Raw genomic sequence first — 18,065 nt, 5'->3', positions numbered from 1 at the left:
TAAAGCTCCAACACTTCACTCGAAGATAAACACTGAGCACTGAGAAACTTCTTTGCGAAACGAACTGCAGCGGTGGGCGGGGAGATGGGATACCAGGCTGCTTGCTGTTAATCGACACATTTACAGAACAAAAGACTCTGACAGAGAGGTGAGAATGGATTTAATGTGGGCCAGATGTATAAGCTTTCTCGTAGGCTCTGGTAATTCTAGTGTTATACACACATGACCCGCAGGGGTTCGATTTTAAATACATAGTTGCACATGGCATGTCACGGCACGTGGCATGAACGCGCTAGCGTCTACCTGGATCGGTGTGTGAGGTAGACGGGGTGGTAGATTGGCTGGACCATAGACATACTGTATATAGATAGATGCCGCATTCACTGTATTGCCCAGTCGACATGATACGTCAGTGAGTGGCAAAAGTGCCATTTAAACTAATACAGGTAGACATGGAAACCGGGTTTTCTAATGAAAAAACAGTAATGTTTAAAACAGTATCATTTACATACAAGAGATTTTGGCGAATCGTTTACATGCAATTTTTTATATCCATTTATACACTCAAAATGGCAATTATTAAATAATAATAATAATGATTGGTTTGAATCCTACCGGACAGGGAAAAAATTCTTTGTTAGTTGTGGTAATTACAACTCAAAGACACATGATATTCTATATGGTGTTCCACAAGGCTCTATCCTGGGTTCGCTGCTATTCTCAATCTACATGCTTCCGTTAGGTCAGATTATCTCGGGGCACAACGTGAGCTACCACAGCTATGCTGATGACACACAGCTGTACTTATCAATAGCACCTGATGACCCCAGTTCTCTTGATTCACTAACACAATGTCTGACTCAATGTCTCAGAATGGATGAATAGTAACTTTCTCAAGTTAAATAAAGAGAAAACTGAAATCTTAGTGATTGGCAATAATGGATACAATGAAGCTATTAGAAATAAACTGGATACATTAGGATTAAAAGTCAAGACGGAGGTAAAAAGCTTAGGGGTAATTGTTGACTGTAATCTGAATTTTAAATCGCATATTAATCATATCATTAGGGCAGCATTTTTTCACTTAAGAAACATAGCTAAGGTTAGACCTCTTATATCATTGAAAGATGCTGAGAAACTAGTTCACGCGTTTGTTTTCAGTTGACTAGATTACTGTAACACACGCCTCTCAGAACTACCCAAAAAAGACATAAATCATTTGCAACTAGTGCAGAATGCAGCTGCTAGAATCCTAACTAGAAAAAGAAAATACGAACACATCTCTTCAGTTTTGATGTCACTACACTGGTTACCTGTGTCATTCAGGATTGACTTTAAATTTCTGCTTATGGTTTATAAAGCCTTAAATAATCTCGCCCCATCTTATATATCGGAATGTCTGACACCTTATATTCCAAATCGTAACCTTAGATCCTCAAATGAGTGTCTCCTTAGAATTCCAAGAACAAAACTTAAAAGAAGTGGTGAGGCGGCCTTCTGCTGCTATCCACCTAAAATCTGGAATAGCCTGCCAATAGGAATTCGCCAGGCTGATACAGTAGAGCATTTTAAAACACTGCTGAGAACACATTACTTTAACATGGCCTTTTTATAACTTCATTTTAACTTAATCCTGATACTCTGTATGTTCAATTCATCATAATAACTATTCATGGTGGCTCTAAAATCCGTACTGACCCCTACTCTCTCTTCTGTTTCTTTTTCCGGTTTCTTTGTGGTGGTGGCCTGCGCCACCTCCACCTACTCAAAGCACCATGATGCTCCAACAATGATGGATGGATTAAAAGGCAGAAGTCTACGTGACCATCATCTTCAAGTCCTTCCATGAGAACCCTAAATCCAAAGAGGACTGTTTCATTTATGTTAGGTAGAATGCCCAGAGGGGACTGGGTGGTCTCATGGTCTGGAATCCCTACAGATTTTATTTTTTTCTCCAGCCGTCTGGAGTTTTATTTTTTGTTTTTTCTGTCCACCCTGGCCATTGGACCTTACTCTTATTCTATGTTAATTAATGTTGGCTTATTTTATTTTCTTACTGTGTCTTTTATTTTTCTATCCTTCATTATGCATTATGAGCTAATGTTTGTATGAAAATGTGCTATATAAATAAATGTTGTTGTTGTAAATAAACTTGCACCATTCACCCTTCAATTTTAGTCTGTGTCTCATCTCTTTACTGATCCTGTTCGGTTTATAAACTATCAGATGTCCAGAGTGTAGGCTGGGGCCTCTTCCCACTACATGGGATATCACAAAGCATTGTTACATGAAAACAAATACACTAAAAAACATTAGGCAGTTAAATGGCTGGCAGAAGGGCCCAAGTACTGACACAAGACAGGTGAGTTGATTGATAAAAAACAAAAATCCAGCCTGGTGATTGGAGAGCATCAAATATGAACCACTGTGTGGCTATATGTCTTATTTGCTTGGTTGGTGCCCTAGAAAAAAACAGTCTGTTACTAGGAAAGTAGGAACAAAAGATGTCTGACAAATGGACTGAGTGGTTTTAATGATTATAGACCAGTTGCACTTACACCCATAGCCATGAAGTGCCTTGAGAAGCATAATTAAGGACGTTATGGATGGTTTGGACCCCCTCCACTTTGCCTACACCTCCAACAGGTCCGTTTAGAATGCCGCTTCTATGGCACGTCATTCCATTCTGTCTCATTTGGAAAACAAGAATTATTATGAAAGGTTGCTGTTTGTGGACTACAGCTAGGCATTTAATACCATCATTCCTGGATTTCTTTACCAGGACATCCTAGCATGTGTGTATCGGCGGAAAAAATTCATCTGGCATCACCATCAACACCTGTACCCCGTAAAGCAGTGTACTGACCCCTCTGGTCTACTCCCTCTTCACTTATTACTGTGTGGCCAAGTGCAGCTCCAACATCATCCTGAAGTTTGCTGATGACACCACCATTTTCGGTTTAATCAGTAAGGACAACCACATAGCCTAAAGAAAGGAGGTCAGAATGGTGCCAAGGCAATAACCTTGTAATCAACATTCGCAAGACTAAGGAGCTGATCATGGAATTTCCGCAACCAGTTGACAGAATAAACCCCCCTTATTATAGGAGGAGATGCTGTGGAGTTTAGGTTCCTTGGGCACTCTATCTTAGATGACCTTAAATGTTCGTGTCACACTGCAGCTGTGGTGAAGACGCCCACCAATGCCTCTTATCTCTTCATGCTGCCATCCTATTTATAGACTTTTCTCTTTTCTACATTAAGCAGCATTTTCCAAATATTTACCCAGTTTTGAAGATTCCCTAGGTAATTTTTTACTCCTGAGTATCTGCCATCATTCCAATTTTACTACTGTTCCACAATCAGAAGTTCAGGAAAGAGAGAATGACCTGAACAAAATATATCTCATTAAGATGGTCATATGTTGCCTTATTTGTCTCATACTTATCACTTTTATGTATATTAAATGGTTTAAACAATTTTATAAAATTACTGGTTTATAGTCAGTTTCAGTGTTATTCATCATAAATACCCATATAAAAGAGAAAGAAATACTCCACAAAATGTTACTCAGCCCATTTATTTTTAGTTTTGGACGAGTAAAATGTTTAATCTCATGTTTTCATGCAGAACAAGAGAAAATAGTTTATGATGTAATGGAATGTAAAGGTGGCAAATGATGTGAAAAAGACCATACAAAAAAAGAAAAAAATTCTCACATAACTCGTATGTCCCTTATTCATTCATAGACTCAAAACATTTAGAATGTGCAGATTTTCTTCTAAAATATTAATACTTCCAGAAAACTCAGCATAGAAGATAAACAGGAAAGATATCATTCCCATAATACTATGCATTTGAATTCTGAGTTTAGACAGGCGAACCAACAACAAAGCAATTTTTATATATTGTTCAGTGTTTCCCAATTATTACTATGTCGTCCTTGGTTAAAAAAAAATATTAAAAAATGAAACAAACAAACAAAAAAAAACCAGAACTTTTTAGACTTATGTGCTTAATTTTAAAGAGAACTGAGGTTTTAAATAATTTCTAATAAATTTCTTTCTTTTCATACCACCTTGCCTTATTCTTATATTTATAATATGTGCAAAAGTTTCTATATGTTTTTACTACCAGGAAATATTCCTCATGAATACATTGAAGTACTTGGACAAAAAACACAGTGTCACAGATATCAATGCACACAAACACGCACGCAATATCAGAGACAGGACTTCAAACCCAGATTTTGGAGCTTTTAGCACTAATCATTATAGGTAATTATAGTATTTATTTATAGTTAAGTGACATGGCTTAAATGTGAGAACATTTGGGGGCAGTAGCTTCAGGAAATATGTTATGCAATGGCAGAACAAAGTCAAACAATAAAGTTGAAATATAGAGAGTGCAAACATATTATAACTGATTAGATGCAGCTGCATTTGTTTATTAACATTCAAGTGACTGAAATAGCAAGAAAAAGTAATTGGTCCTTATTTAGACCTTAGAAGACTTATTACAAACTGTTTAATCTCAAATCAGTTCGCTTTACTTTGCCTACCCTCTGTTGACACCGTTATTTGGAGAGGGCCATTAAGGATTCAATGAGCATCTCTGATAATTAGTTATTTGAGCTCTAGTCATGTGTATAGTATACTGAGTAGATGCATTAACTTAAAGTCTGTTCTTAAAAAGGGCAGTAGACATGCCCTAATGACTAGTCAAACTGAAGTGCACACAGGAAAGGCTCAGGGAATTGTAAGCAGAAATGAACACTGCATATTAATTAAAAATCAAAATAAAGGTGTTACCTAGTTATCAACATAGTAAAGTAAATCTAATCGCATTCAGATTTTTTCATGATAAACAAATTCCACTCAAAATGTAATTCCATTTGTTAGTAAAGCGTAAAACAAAGACAACACTTACATGTTTTTAAAATAACTGAAGTTTCTGAAATAGGAAAAAATCTTTACATTTTTAGATGTACATTTATTGCTTATTTGTATTAATTTAGTAAAAATTACAGCTCTAGTTATGTATGAAAATACCTAAAAGAAAGTACTGTGGGATCTACACCAGCCACCTTCCATCTAGTTATTCAATAGATCCTGGCCTCTTCTCCCAGTTTGTTCATACTCCGCATTCTTGTAATTTCTCGCACTCTGCCTCTTGTGCTCACTCTTTCTCTCTTGCAACTACTGGAAATCCACATAGAGCTCTAGACATCCTTTTTGACCCTTTTCCTACAATTTCCTTTATGCTGATTTCTTTTTCTCCATTCTTACCTGCCCCTCTCCTTTTTATCCATGTTACCAACCCCATCTGACACCATACACTTGCTATGCTGCTAAATGGCAATCATCTCATTAAAGAGAGTGTGTGTGTCCAGGTTACACATTACTGTATATATTAATGTTTTGTGCCTTTGAGATAGCCTCCAATTTTTCATATATTAATTAATGAATAGTCACAGTAAATTATTATAGTAAGATGTTACAATTATAAACTGTAGATCACTGCAATTGATATGTATAGTTTGACCAAGCTTTTTGGATGCTTCAAGCCACTTACTTTGTATTAGAATTCTTCTGACCAGTGCCTGGATGTGCACAAGCATCATAGGAATGACTGTCAAATTAAAGGATAGTACTTCCCTCCTGCTAAGAACAAAGGCCTAATAGAACCATTTAGAAAAATCCCTAGGTCGTAAGTGAGTTTGTTTAAGGAGGTTAGTGAGTACATTTATAAACTATTAATGCATATGATGATGATAGCAATAAGTGAACTTAATAAGAATATAAATAACAAGCTTGTTAAGTACCTATCTGACAAAGAAGTAGGTTGAATGGTAGAAAATCTATCCATCCATCCATTATCCCACCCGCTATATCCTAACTACAGGGTCACGGGGGTCTGCTGGAGCCAAACCCAGCCAACACAGGGCACAAGGCAGGAAACAAACCCCGGGCAGGGTAGAAAATCTAGAAGGAGCCAAATCAGTACAGATATACTTACACAGAATTCAAATTCAGGCAAATTTCTGAGAAATCAATTTTAGGTAAATGTAAAGCAAATAAGATGTAAGAGAGATCAGAATATACAATTTGCAATTTGAAATGTGAAGGTACACCTTATGAGAAGAACCATAGGGGTCATAGTTGACTCTTCAATATCCACATGTATGCAGTACACAGCTGTGATAAAGAAGATGAAGATGATGTTAGGTTATTTATCTGATGTGTGAAGTACAAATCAAGGAAGGTTATGGTTAGGCTATTTAATGGAAAAGTATGGCCTCATTTGGAGTACAGTGTGCATTTTTGAGCTCCATATTATAAAAAAGACATAGCTAATCTAAAGAAAGTTGATAGAAAAGAAAATACTCTGACTCTGGAACTGTGATGTACAAGCTATGAGAAGAGAATGAATTGAAATTTTATTGAGTTGAACCATTTCAATGTAAATAAACAGGTGACATGACTGAACTGCACAAACATTATAACTTTTTTTTTACTGAGGAATAACCTATAGCCACTAATATAAACAACAGTACTTTAGGAACCTTCAAAATTCATCTAGATATTATTTTGAATAAATTCAGGGAATACTGTTATGATCGGAGGTTTTAAACTATGCATTCCATTCCTTTTATTATTTTGTATTTTTATCTTTGTTTTGAAATGTTTATGCCACTGTGCAGCCATTTTTTTTGGAAGCACACACTTCCATTGTTCTGCCAAGATTGAAAAAGGCATACAGTATACAACAATGACCGGGAATCAAAATCAAGTTGCTTGGGTCATGATAAGTCAAACAATGTAGGAATAAATCAAACCCAAAGCAATATCAAAACACAATTCAAAAAGCACAGAAGCCTTTTGTTTTAAAACACATTACTTACATGGCAGAATCTTTATATCTTTGAAATTGGTACAACTTCTGCTTGTAACAAGGTAGCAATGCTATTGCAAAAGTACACTAAAGACACCTCAAAATGGTAGAGTCCATAAAAAAAAGTTGACACTGTATATAGTGAGTTTTTGAACTCTTTTGAGACCATCCCCAATGGCGCTGTATGCCGAAATGCAATTGACATGTCTTTTGAGGGTTGCTTGTTCATTGCCTCAGCAGGTTGCCTTGAAGGTTTGCATTGTCACTAAGGCAATTACAACTTCACAGTCTCCTCGTGTAACATGTCTGTAATCCAGTAGGTGATGCAGGGAACATTATAACCTGGCCACTGACCGGGCCTCATCCCTACTCGTTTGCGGTGTCTGTGTATCTTGAAGTGGTAGCTCCTGTTTGAATAAACACCCTGTCTGTTCATGTTTTGATTGGAAAAAATGTGGTTTTCTTGAAGCATTTGGATAATGAATCTTCTCTTAAATGCAGGACAGTAACTCACGTGTCACGCGGTACCAGAAGTGGGGTCCTGCACCGATGGATCCTCACCAGGCAAAAGATGCTCTGTTTCCTATTCTGTTTTGAGCGCACGGCAACACTGATGCACTAGGACAAGAGATGCTGGGCAGCTGTTTTGGTACCCCTTTTTGACTGGAGAGGCCCTATAGATCAAGAAAACATTCCACCTGCAAAACCTAATGATTATGCCATCTGGAAGCAACAGATCCTCCTCCGTACAACTATTAGCCCCTGGGCCAAGGGACGTCAGTTTCAGCTGACCATCAGGGGATAGGTCCGGGACTTAGTGGATCTGATCCAAAGCTGGTTTCGTAAAGACACTTTCGAGCACATTGTGGATATATTTGCTAGTGACACAGTCTTGGCAGGGATAAACAAAAACCTTTGTGATGAGATGCTTCGGAACAATATCCACTCACTGCTAGATCTGACTCGCAGACTGGAGGGTGCCCAAGCCACATGGAAACAGAGGGGCTTTCTTAACTTGTCACTTACATTGACCAAACCATTGCCTACCAGCCCAATGGTTGCAGCCTTCACCTCCACCTTATCCTTGCCTTACCTCAGAGCGACGTCTGCTGCCTTGGCCTGAATTGCTCTCTCCTGCTCAGACCCAAGCTCCAAAAGTCACGGATGCCATGGCTGGGTGCACACAAACTGACTCAACAGTCAGAAGGTGCTATTGTGGGAACTACACAGCTGAGATCGAACAGAGGTGCTTCCTTGAGCTTTCCTCAGCCTTGCTGGTTATTACAAAAAATTCAGTCCAAATTTTGTACATAGAGCAGCTCCTCTCATAGACTTGACATATTGCAGAAAAAAACACTTCATTGTCTGGACTGATGATTGTGAGAGGGCCTTTTTTGACTTGAAAGTCGCTTTGTCATTATTCCCAGTTCCCAGATGTATACAAGTACTTTCGGCATGGGGGCAGTGCTCTCTCAGTGTGAATAAGGAGGAACACCTCATCATGTTTCTGAGCAGGAAATTGCTCCCCAGGAAGTGTGATTACTCCATTGAGAAAGAATATTTGGCTACTAAGTGGGCTGTGGAGACCCTCCACTACAACTTATGGGGTTGGCGGTGTACCCTGAAGACCGACCACATCCACTCCAGTGGCTGTACAGACAGAAGGATAGAAATGGCCAGCTCACTCTGTGGTTTATAAGCTTGCAGCCATTTGCTTTTGATGTTTGCCATACTGACGTTCTCTCACATCTGTCCAAGATTGGCTTACGTGGTCACTTTGTCCACACTAGTGTGAACAAAGCTAAGGGGTGGGTGTGAGCTTTTTGAACTATTTTGAGACTCTCCCCAATAATGCTGCATGCCAAAATGCAATTGACGTATCTGTCTCTTTCTTGTGTGTTGCCAAGGCAATTGCAGGTTCGCAGCACCATTGAGGCAAATACAAGTTCACAGCCTCCCTGTGTAACATGCCTGTCGCCTGATGGGTGTTGTAGGAAATATTATATCCCAGCACTGACCTTGCCCCATCCCTGCTAATTTGTGGTGTCTGTGTGTATTGAAGTGGTAGCTCCCATTTAAATAAATACCCTGACTGTTCCTGTTTTGACTGGAATAAAGTCAGTTTTCTTGAAGCTTTTGGACTCAAGAGTCTTCTCACAGCTGCAGGAAAGTTAACACATTAATTTTTGTGATTAATATGGCCTGTTTAATGTGTTAAAAAATATTGTTGCATCCGGGGCAGCATTTTTTTTAACTTCTGAAACAATAATACAAAAAAGTGTGTATCTAAAGAATTACATACAAATCCAGTACCGTATTTTACATACTACATTTAAAAATTTTATGAAATAAAATTTTAATTAAAAGGTTTAACATTTCATATTATGCATTTTACAATTATATGCCTTATGTCAATATGTAAGATTGGTGTTCATTTTCTTGATTTATACATACTGACATAGTTGCAGGGGAGTGGGAAGAAAGTGGGTGGGATGTGGTAGTGCTGGTGCAATGCTAGACAGAAGTTGCAAAGGTAAAATCTAAGCTCTCTCTTTTTTTTTCATTTTGTTTCTGTAAGAAGATTGATTCAATGTCATATCACATAAGTAATAAACAAGTTATCTTTGAGTGGCACTAGAATCAAAATAAGTCTCTATTACCTCTGTATTTAACTTGTCGGTCTACGAAGTAGCATACAGTGCTGACTGCCCCAATATAATGATAAAATTCTACAAAACAGAAGTGTAATGATTATCCCAACCCATTATTCCAGTTTGCAGCATCTTTGCTAATTTATGCAAAGAATGCAATATAACCATCCAAGTAATGCACAGTGCCAGTTTTTAAGCAACATAACTGCTATGGAGTTTTTTTTTTGCGTGCCAAGAACAAAGGCTTAGGTAGGCAGAGTTTTCCAACAGTTTTTTGTGGTGACACGTTTTTGTAACCCAAAAAAATCCCAAAGCACACCATGATTCTACCAACCAAAAAAGCATTACATTTCTTAGACATGCTAAGCTGTCCGAAGGGGTGGGACGAGGGCAGCAAAAAAAAATTAGCTTGGAAATTGCCATTCAAAGACATAGCATTTGAGTAGAGTCTAAATTTCAATAGTTGATGGTGTAGAGTATAATTTTTAATAGTTGATGCTAATGAGCAATTGAGGATAGCATTTGCGAAATTTTACAAGTTTTAATGTTTGCACGTTTAAGAGATGCATATTCTTTCAATTAAATCAGTCTTTAGCAGTGCATTCAAAGTAAACAGTTGTTTAAATCATTTTTTTTCTTGGACATGTCTGTGTTTTGCATGCTGTGTCAATTTGAAAATTAATACGTTGGCCTTGTTTTGTTATTGCCTTTTTTCAACTTGCCTTTTAGGAAGGCATTCAAAATTGGGTTGTACTTGCTCAAGTAGTATTTTGTTAAAGATTCAAGTTTAAGATCATTGTTTAAGTTTAAACTATGCCATTTTTTTTATTTCATTGATTTTGTGATTCAGTGTGTATTTACTTCATGATTTATGTATTCATTTTATAATTATGTTTTATTGTTAGATTTATGCAAATAATTAGTTAATCTATTATTTAATCTATAATCAATCTATCTATTTATTTATTTAAAGCGCTTCTGTAAAAAGCCAAACAAATACATTTCTATCTATCTAAAGAAAATATTTACATGTCAATGTCAATTTATTTATATAGCACATTTAAAACAACATAGGAATGCTTTGGTCAAAGTCCTTTACAATAATCGAATAAAAGAAAACATACCAATAATATAAATAGAAATAAAATATATGAACATAAATAAAATAAATAATAAATAGAAGTAATGTTATATAATCACAATGAGGGAACCATCAGTATTACTAAAGGTCACAGAATGCAAGTGAATAGAAATGAGTCTTTAATCTTGTTTTGAACAGTTCAATTGTAGACAATGTCTTTATGTGATGCGGTAAAGAGTTCCACAGGCGAGGAGCAGCAGCAGCAAAAGCCCTGTCCCCCTTAGTTTTACACTTGGTACGAGGGACAACAAGAGGCAACTGACCAGAAGATCTAAGCACTCTGGATGGCTGGTGTAAAACACACAATTCAGATAAATAAGCAGGAGCAAGCCCATGTAAAGATTTAAAAACTAGCAACAAGATTTTAATATCAATTTGAAAACTGACAGGCAGCCAGTGTAAAGAAGCTAACATTGGAGAAACAGAGTCACACTTTCTTGCCCCAACCAGAAAGCGAGCGACAGCATTCCGGACCAACTGTAACCTGTGTATCAGGGATTTGCTAATCCCAGAATACAGCAAGTTGCAGTAATCAAGTTGAGAGAAGATAAAAGCATGAGTCGCTTTCTCAAGATCCCTAGAAGATAAAGAAGGCTTTATCTTACCTGATAGACGAAGCTGGAAAAAGCAACTCTTGACTACAGAATTTACTTGTTTCTCAAAAGAGAGGTTACTGTCAAAGATATACACCAAGATTGTGGACTTGAGGTTTGCAAAAGACAGAGAGAGACAGCCGAGAAGTCCAAGACCAATTTGGGCATTAGCTGATGGACCCACTATAAGCACCTGTGTTTTATTTTGATTCAGATCAAGAAAATTATTAGCCATCAGGTTCAGAAAGACAGTTATGCAGTTGATTTATTGCAGAGTTGCAGACATGAATAAAAACCTGTGTATCATCATCATAGCACTGAAAAGAAATGTTAAATTTCCTAAAAATAGCTCCAATAGGATGAAGGTATATAGAGAATAAAATAGGACCCAAAATGGATCCCTGAGGAACACCATATTTAAGAGGAGCAGTATACAAAAAAGAGGAATTTAAAGTCACTGAAAAGTGTCTACCAGTTAAATATGACCTGAACCAGTTAAGAGCAGCCCCTTTAAGCCCAACAAGATGTTCAAGCCGCAACACCAATATCTCGTGGTCAGTAGTGTCAAAGGCAGCGGACAGGTCAAGTAGGAGAAGGACTGCAGCATCACCTGAGTCAGTAATAATAGAGATGTCATTGAATACTTTCAGGAGGGCCGTTTCAACAACACGAAAACGCCTAAAGCCAGATTGGTAGATCTCAAATAAATTATTGGAGTTAAGGTGATTAACCAACTGATTATAAATAATTCTTTCTAGAATTTTAGCCAGAAATGGCAGTTGGGAAATTGGGGAGAAAATTGGCTAAAACTCCAGGATCTAATTTTGCCTTTTTTAGACAGGGACGCACCGCATCATGTTTAAAAAATGAGGGCACAACCCCCACATTTATAGAAACATTGATAATGGCTAATAAAGATGGGCCCAAAACATCAAAGGCTTCCACTAAGAGGAGTGGTGGTGCTACATCAAGAGGACTGGCAGCTGGTTTAAGGGTGTCAATAGTTCTTTTTAACTGTGAAAGTAAGACAAGATCAAAAGATTCTAAGAAAATGCCCTGTTTAACAGTAGGAAGTTCATAGCCAGTTTGAACAATGCCACAGCGGAGAGTATCAATGTTGCTGACAAAGAATGAAAGAAACTGCTCACATGAATGAACAGTGCTATTTAATCCCATCACAGAATGAGGGTGAATGGCCACTTTAATTGAATTAAATAAGACCCTAGGATTCTTTGAATGACAGGATACTAAATCAGCAAAGACATCTTGTTTAGTTTTCTTAACTGCAGCCTGGAAGTTAAATAGAGAAGTCCTAAAAATATGTTTAGAAACAATCAGTTCCATCTTTTTTCCAGCGCTGTTCTGCAGCTCAACGATCGTGTAGTTTCATTTAGCCAGGGAGCAGGTCTTCCCTTATTACTGCGTATCTTGACTGGAGCAATTGAGTCTAAAACCATTTTATAAGAAGAATTAAATTTTAAGACAGAATCATCGATACCATCATTTTGGACATGCACATCAAGACTAGAGAATATGATTTTAAAATCGGATATAATAGAAGAATTTCAAAAGCAAGAGCAGCATGGGGGACAGCTAGTAGTCGGGTCATCAACAGTAATATTCAAATCTATCATTATAGAAAAGTGATCAGTGAAAGAAACATTGCATAAATCAATATTATTAACTCAAATATCACGAGTAAGAGTGAGATCAAGGGTGTGACCGAGAGAGTGAGTTGGCGTACTAATATGCTGGATAAAATCAAACGAGTCCAATAGTGATAAAAAGTCATTAACCAAAGGTTTCGATTGACAACAAACGTGAATGTTAAAATCAACAACAATCAATACTTTGTCATGGGAGAGGGTGATATCAGCCAGCAGATCATAGAATTCAGAAATGAAGATATCATTAATTACAGGAGGTCTATAAACCACAGCAAACAACAAAGAAGGGGAGCTGCACACTTCGAAAAGTTGCAGTCCAAAGCTGCTAAACGGACCCTTTGTAAGGCTCTGACACAAGAACATACTATTAAAAACAGTGGCAATGCCCCCACCCCAACGAGTCAGCCACAGACAGTATAAAAAATGAATAACCTGATAGTACCAAGTCAGTAAAACATGAAGAGTCACCATTTAAAATCCAGGTCTAAGTGAAAAAGAAATCCAGATTATTTGAGGTAATAAAGTCTTGCAAAATAAAAGTTTTATTAGACACTAATCTCACGTTCAAGAGAGCAGCCTTGATAGAGGTAGAAGAGCTCGTTGCAGGTTGAGCATGTGTGAGCGTGCGAAGATTAGCAGCATTTACTGCCTGAGAGCTCACCGAGGAGGAGTGATACTGCCTTGAAATGGAGAACTTATATCTGGTGTCCAGCACCCATGAACCAGGGATGGAGTCCTGTGCAGAAGAAGATGGGACATAGATGACTCGCAGGCATCGGAATCCAGGCTCTGGGACTTGAGTCGGCATTGTTTAACAGCAATTCTGGCTCTTTTTCCCCAACGGCGGGTGCGTTTGCGTCTCCGAGGGGCATTCAACTCACTGATACAGGTGAACAGTGGCGTCCAGGGGAAGAAGTCAGAAGATGAATAAAACAAAGGTGGAGGTTCACATAATATCCCATCAGGAGATGAAAATTGAGAGGAAAGCAAGCCAGAAAATATGTTAAGTAAAGAATCACGATCGTAGGACAGTGGCTGTTGGGATAAACTAAAACATAAAAACAAAGTTAAAACATAGATTAGCGAGAGGAGCAGACGGCCAGCCACACTAGTTGGTGCCATCTTTACGTCACTTGTACATCTTAAAAAGGTCTGTGAATCAAAACAATAGTGTCCTGTCAGGAGATGGAATATGGTAGGCTACAAGGGTAAAGAATTATGAATCAGAATATGAAACTTAAGTGCCAGGTGCCAGGACAAAACCAAAAAAATCAAAACCTATCCTTCTACAAAACCAGAATGTAAACTAAGTCATAGTCAGTGCCTAGTTCTACTTCATTTGCTCAAAAACCTACATTTCAGTTTGCACTTTGAGAGAGTATCCACAAACTTGGATACTATGTTACTTGTGGTGCCAACTTTTGTGCTGTATGATTACAATAATGACACAACATGACACAACTTCTAGGGCATGTCCCACAGCAACCAGACATAGCATTATATCATTTGTGCATAAAAATCGTGACAGCCACAGAAAAAAGCGGTGTTGTATCATAAATCAAAATATAAGAAATAATTAAATTCACAAGGTGTAAAGAAAATTATAATAAAAAAAGCTAGAGCAATAAAATGGATAAAACCACACAATCATGACAAATTGAATAATTGAATTACTGTCATCAAAACCCTTAAATAGCTGAAAACATAAAGCATATGCATAAAATATACACAGAGAAAAAATAAAAAACATCCAAAATCATGACAGCCATTATGCATTCAACCATATTACAGAGATGGTGCTGTGAGGGCAGAGTTCTAAAATGTTGTTTTTCTAATTTTCCAATTCAGTCTACCTCACCTATGGTCAGGTGCAGACAGTAAAAGAATGAGATCACGAGTACAAGTGAACACAATCAGGTTGCCGGACTAATTCTGTGTGATAGGGCAAGAAGATCTTCACTATGACAACATCTTGGATTAGAACCGGTAGTTCTCTGGGTCAGCAGGAACTGTTTGAGGTGGTTTAGGTATGTAGTTATTAGCAATATAATGATAAAGATATATTCAATGATATTTCTCAACATGCGCCATTCAAGAAGATACACCCTTAGATCCATGAACCATACTGGTGTGCATGGAAAGGTCAGCTATTAATCTAAAATGAAAAAAATGAAAGATTTTTGTGGAAATTAAACAACAGTGGTAAGGTGAACATGTTGCAAGATGAACACCCAGAGTCAAAATCTAAAACACTTGTTTGAGCAAGAGGCACTTTTCCTTGGCTAGCTAAGGTAGATGTCCTCTATGGGGAAAGTGTGTAACAAAATAATATACATTCTGGCTTTTCAGAAAAACTCTGACCAAGGATATGAATATCACAAAAGATCCTAATTTTGAAACTATTAATACATACGCTCAATTTCTTTCCACTCATTAAGCAAGTGTGAAGACATATAAATGGTGTAATAACAAATTTGTAGCTTCAGAATTCACTAAGCTTACCATAACAAAGTATTTTAAATACTAAGCAGTGATATGATAAATTTTTCAAAAACAATGTAGAAACAAGCTTCATTTACACTGGGATTTATTTTTATTATTATTTTATTTGTATAAAACATATTGCAAATCAGTTATTTATGCTCTGCAGTTAATGAGATCACATGTTTAAAAAAAGGTAGATTTGGTGTTATAAAGGTCTCTCGCTTTAAAGTAATTTCTTTTCATACTATTACATACTTTGTAATTGCCCTCTAACCCTTCTGTCCCTTTTCCATTCCCATACTTATGTAAGAATGCACTTTCTGCAAATTATTTTATTTGATATTTGAAGCACTTTAATATAACATTCTGTGTGTATTCTGACCTTTTATACTGTTTATTTCTTTCTAAACCATAGTGTTATTGATGAGATGGAAGTAGAACAACAAAATCTGCTCTTTTACTTGGAGAAATTAAAGCTTTTTTATTTTAGGAGCTTCTCTGTTAACCCTAAAGTCTCAGTTTATTCAAATATACAATTTAATTTAGTTAACTGTTCATAAAACAATCAATAACAATCCAAATCAATCAAACAGTATTTGCAACATGTTAAACACCAAGTGTTCAAATTTCAGGAAATTATTAGTTAAATTTAAAAAAAGATATAAGTAAGAATAATGTTTATTATTATTATTATTATTATTATTATTAGAGTGAAATTGATAAAGATTTTGAGTACATTCAGAGCAGAGTGGATGTTTCGTGGCCATTAAAATGAGCTGAGCTTTACAGAGCTGAAAAGCAATCAATGAAGGTGTAAAATAACTATAAAGTTTTTGTGAGAGATCCACACTTTTCCACTCTAGTTCTCTAGCAACTGTTTAGTGCCTGAATTGTTTAGCTTTCAGTCTTTCATGGCATGTGTTCCTATAAAATGGTAGTCTGGTATTTATTTTTACCTAAAAAACTGTTATAATTTGTAGGAATAGACCAGTGGTATAAAGTTTGAAACAGCACAGCTCTAACGTTCAGTGTCATTCCTGTTAATTCTTCTTTAAAAAAAAATCTTCTGTATCATTTTTCATTAAAACATTTACACCCACATACATGGTTTCAATGCCCTTATGTTGCGTTATATCTCATTTTAATAGATATTTGAGAAGTATAACTTTATAATTTTGTCACAACTTGCAAAGTCAGGATTTTTATTTCTATCCCATATCTGTTTCTAAAACTAAACCCTCTGTCTGCTATAGAGACTTTTCTGTTAAACAACCTCAGATACAGATACAAATACAATGTTAAAATTATATGATCTGACAATGTATTGTTGTGTTCTGAGCCAGCTTTTATAATTTAACATAGAGATAAAGAATTGCTAGATGACAGGCTGGATTTCCTTCAATGAAACTGAAGTTAGTGCAAGAGTTAAAATAACCAGATGTCCCTGTTTTCTGTAAGGCTAATTGTTTCAATGCAAGCAGTTCAGTTTACATTCAAGATCATATTTTACCTTAGTACATAATGAGGCCATAAGAAATAACCTGGAATTTGTAGGATTACCATTGTAAACAGAGGTTTAAAAAGCAGGTGGTCAGTATGAGATAGAGAGTCAACCAGATGACTAAAAGAAAGAGAGCTAATGGGTGTATTTTCTGTAAATAGATAACAAAAGCTAATGCTCACTGTAGTTAATAGAGAAAACTAATAATACTGTTCTACTTGCTCAGAAAAACTGAAATGCTAATAGTTAACAAGAGCTAATAGACAATGTCTTAATGGAATATGACAATGTCCGCGGGTGTTCTTCTTTGATTGGTCAGTTTTGAACAAAGAGACTGCTCAATAAGTATAAATAGCTGTATAGCTCAGTAACTCATTGAAATCTTTCCTGTGGACAGATCGACAGCATCCCCTGCCTGTCTGTGCCTGGGACAATGCCCCCGACTCTTCTGAAAATGGACATGCGGTCCCTTAAGACCCCACTGAAACATCGTATTACAATTGTACTGCCCTATAGGCTTCCTTAGTTGTGTTGTTATTAGCAATAAATGTAGCATTCAAAAGCAAGTTAAAGATACCCTTTGTTTTATACCATAATTTACTTACCTTAATATCCATGTTATAGTTACAGAAAGGTATATACAGTATATTGTCTCGAGTAAGACCACAATCTTAAAAGAACACATTCTCAGGGATCAGGTACCCCCTGCTGGATGCACAGTGTTTACAAGACAAACATTATCTTATTTTTCACCCTAACTTACAATGAAAGCAATGTCACTCTCTAACAAATACTCTATCTATGCTAGATATAGAATAGAACTAACTGATAATCATACTCTGTACTTATCTCCCTAAACTGTACATAAAATGTACTGAAATCCAACTTGCAGAATTTGCTTCTAGGCAGCAGCCTCACCTGGCCACATGTTTTATCTTCCTCTTTGAATCAAACTCTAATGGACAGCTATTTGTACTTTTATTTGGAGCACTCTTGATCTCTAAATTTGTTTTTATTCACTTACCTTCCTCTTTGTAGTTATCTTGGATGGTTTGTTCCCCTCAATGACCACTCTATTTTCACAGGTTTTTATTTTATATCACTAACTTTTCTCCTAATTTTAACTATTCAACT

This window comes from Polypterus senegalus, chromosome 2 (assembly GCF_016835505.1).
Source record: "Polypterus senegalus isolate Bchr_013 chromosome 2, ASM1683550v1, whole genome shotgun sequence".
NCBI classification, from domain to species: domain Eukaryota; kingdom Metazoa; phylum Chordata; class Cladistia; order Polypteriformes; family Polypteridae; genus Polypterus; species Polypterus senegalus.
Note: the sequence above shows the minus strand (reverse complement) of the source record.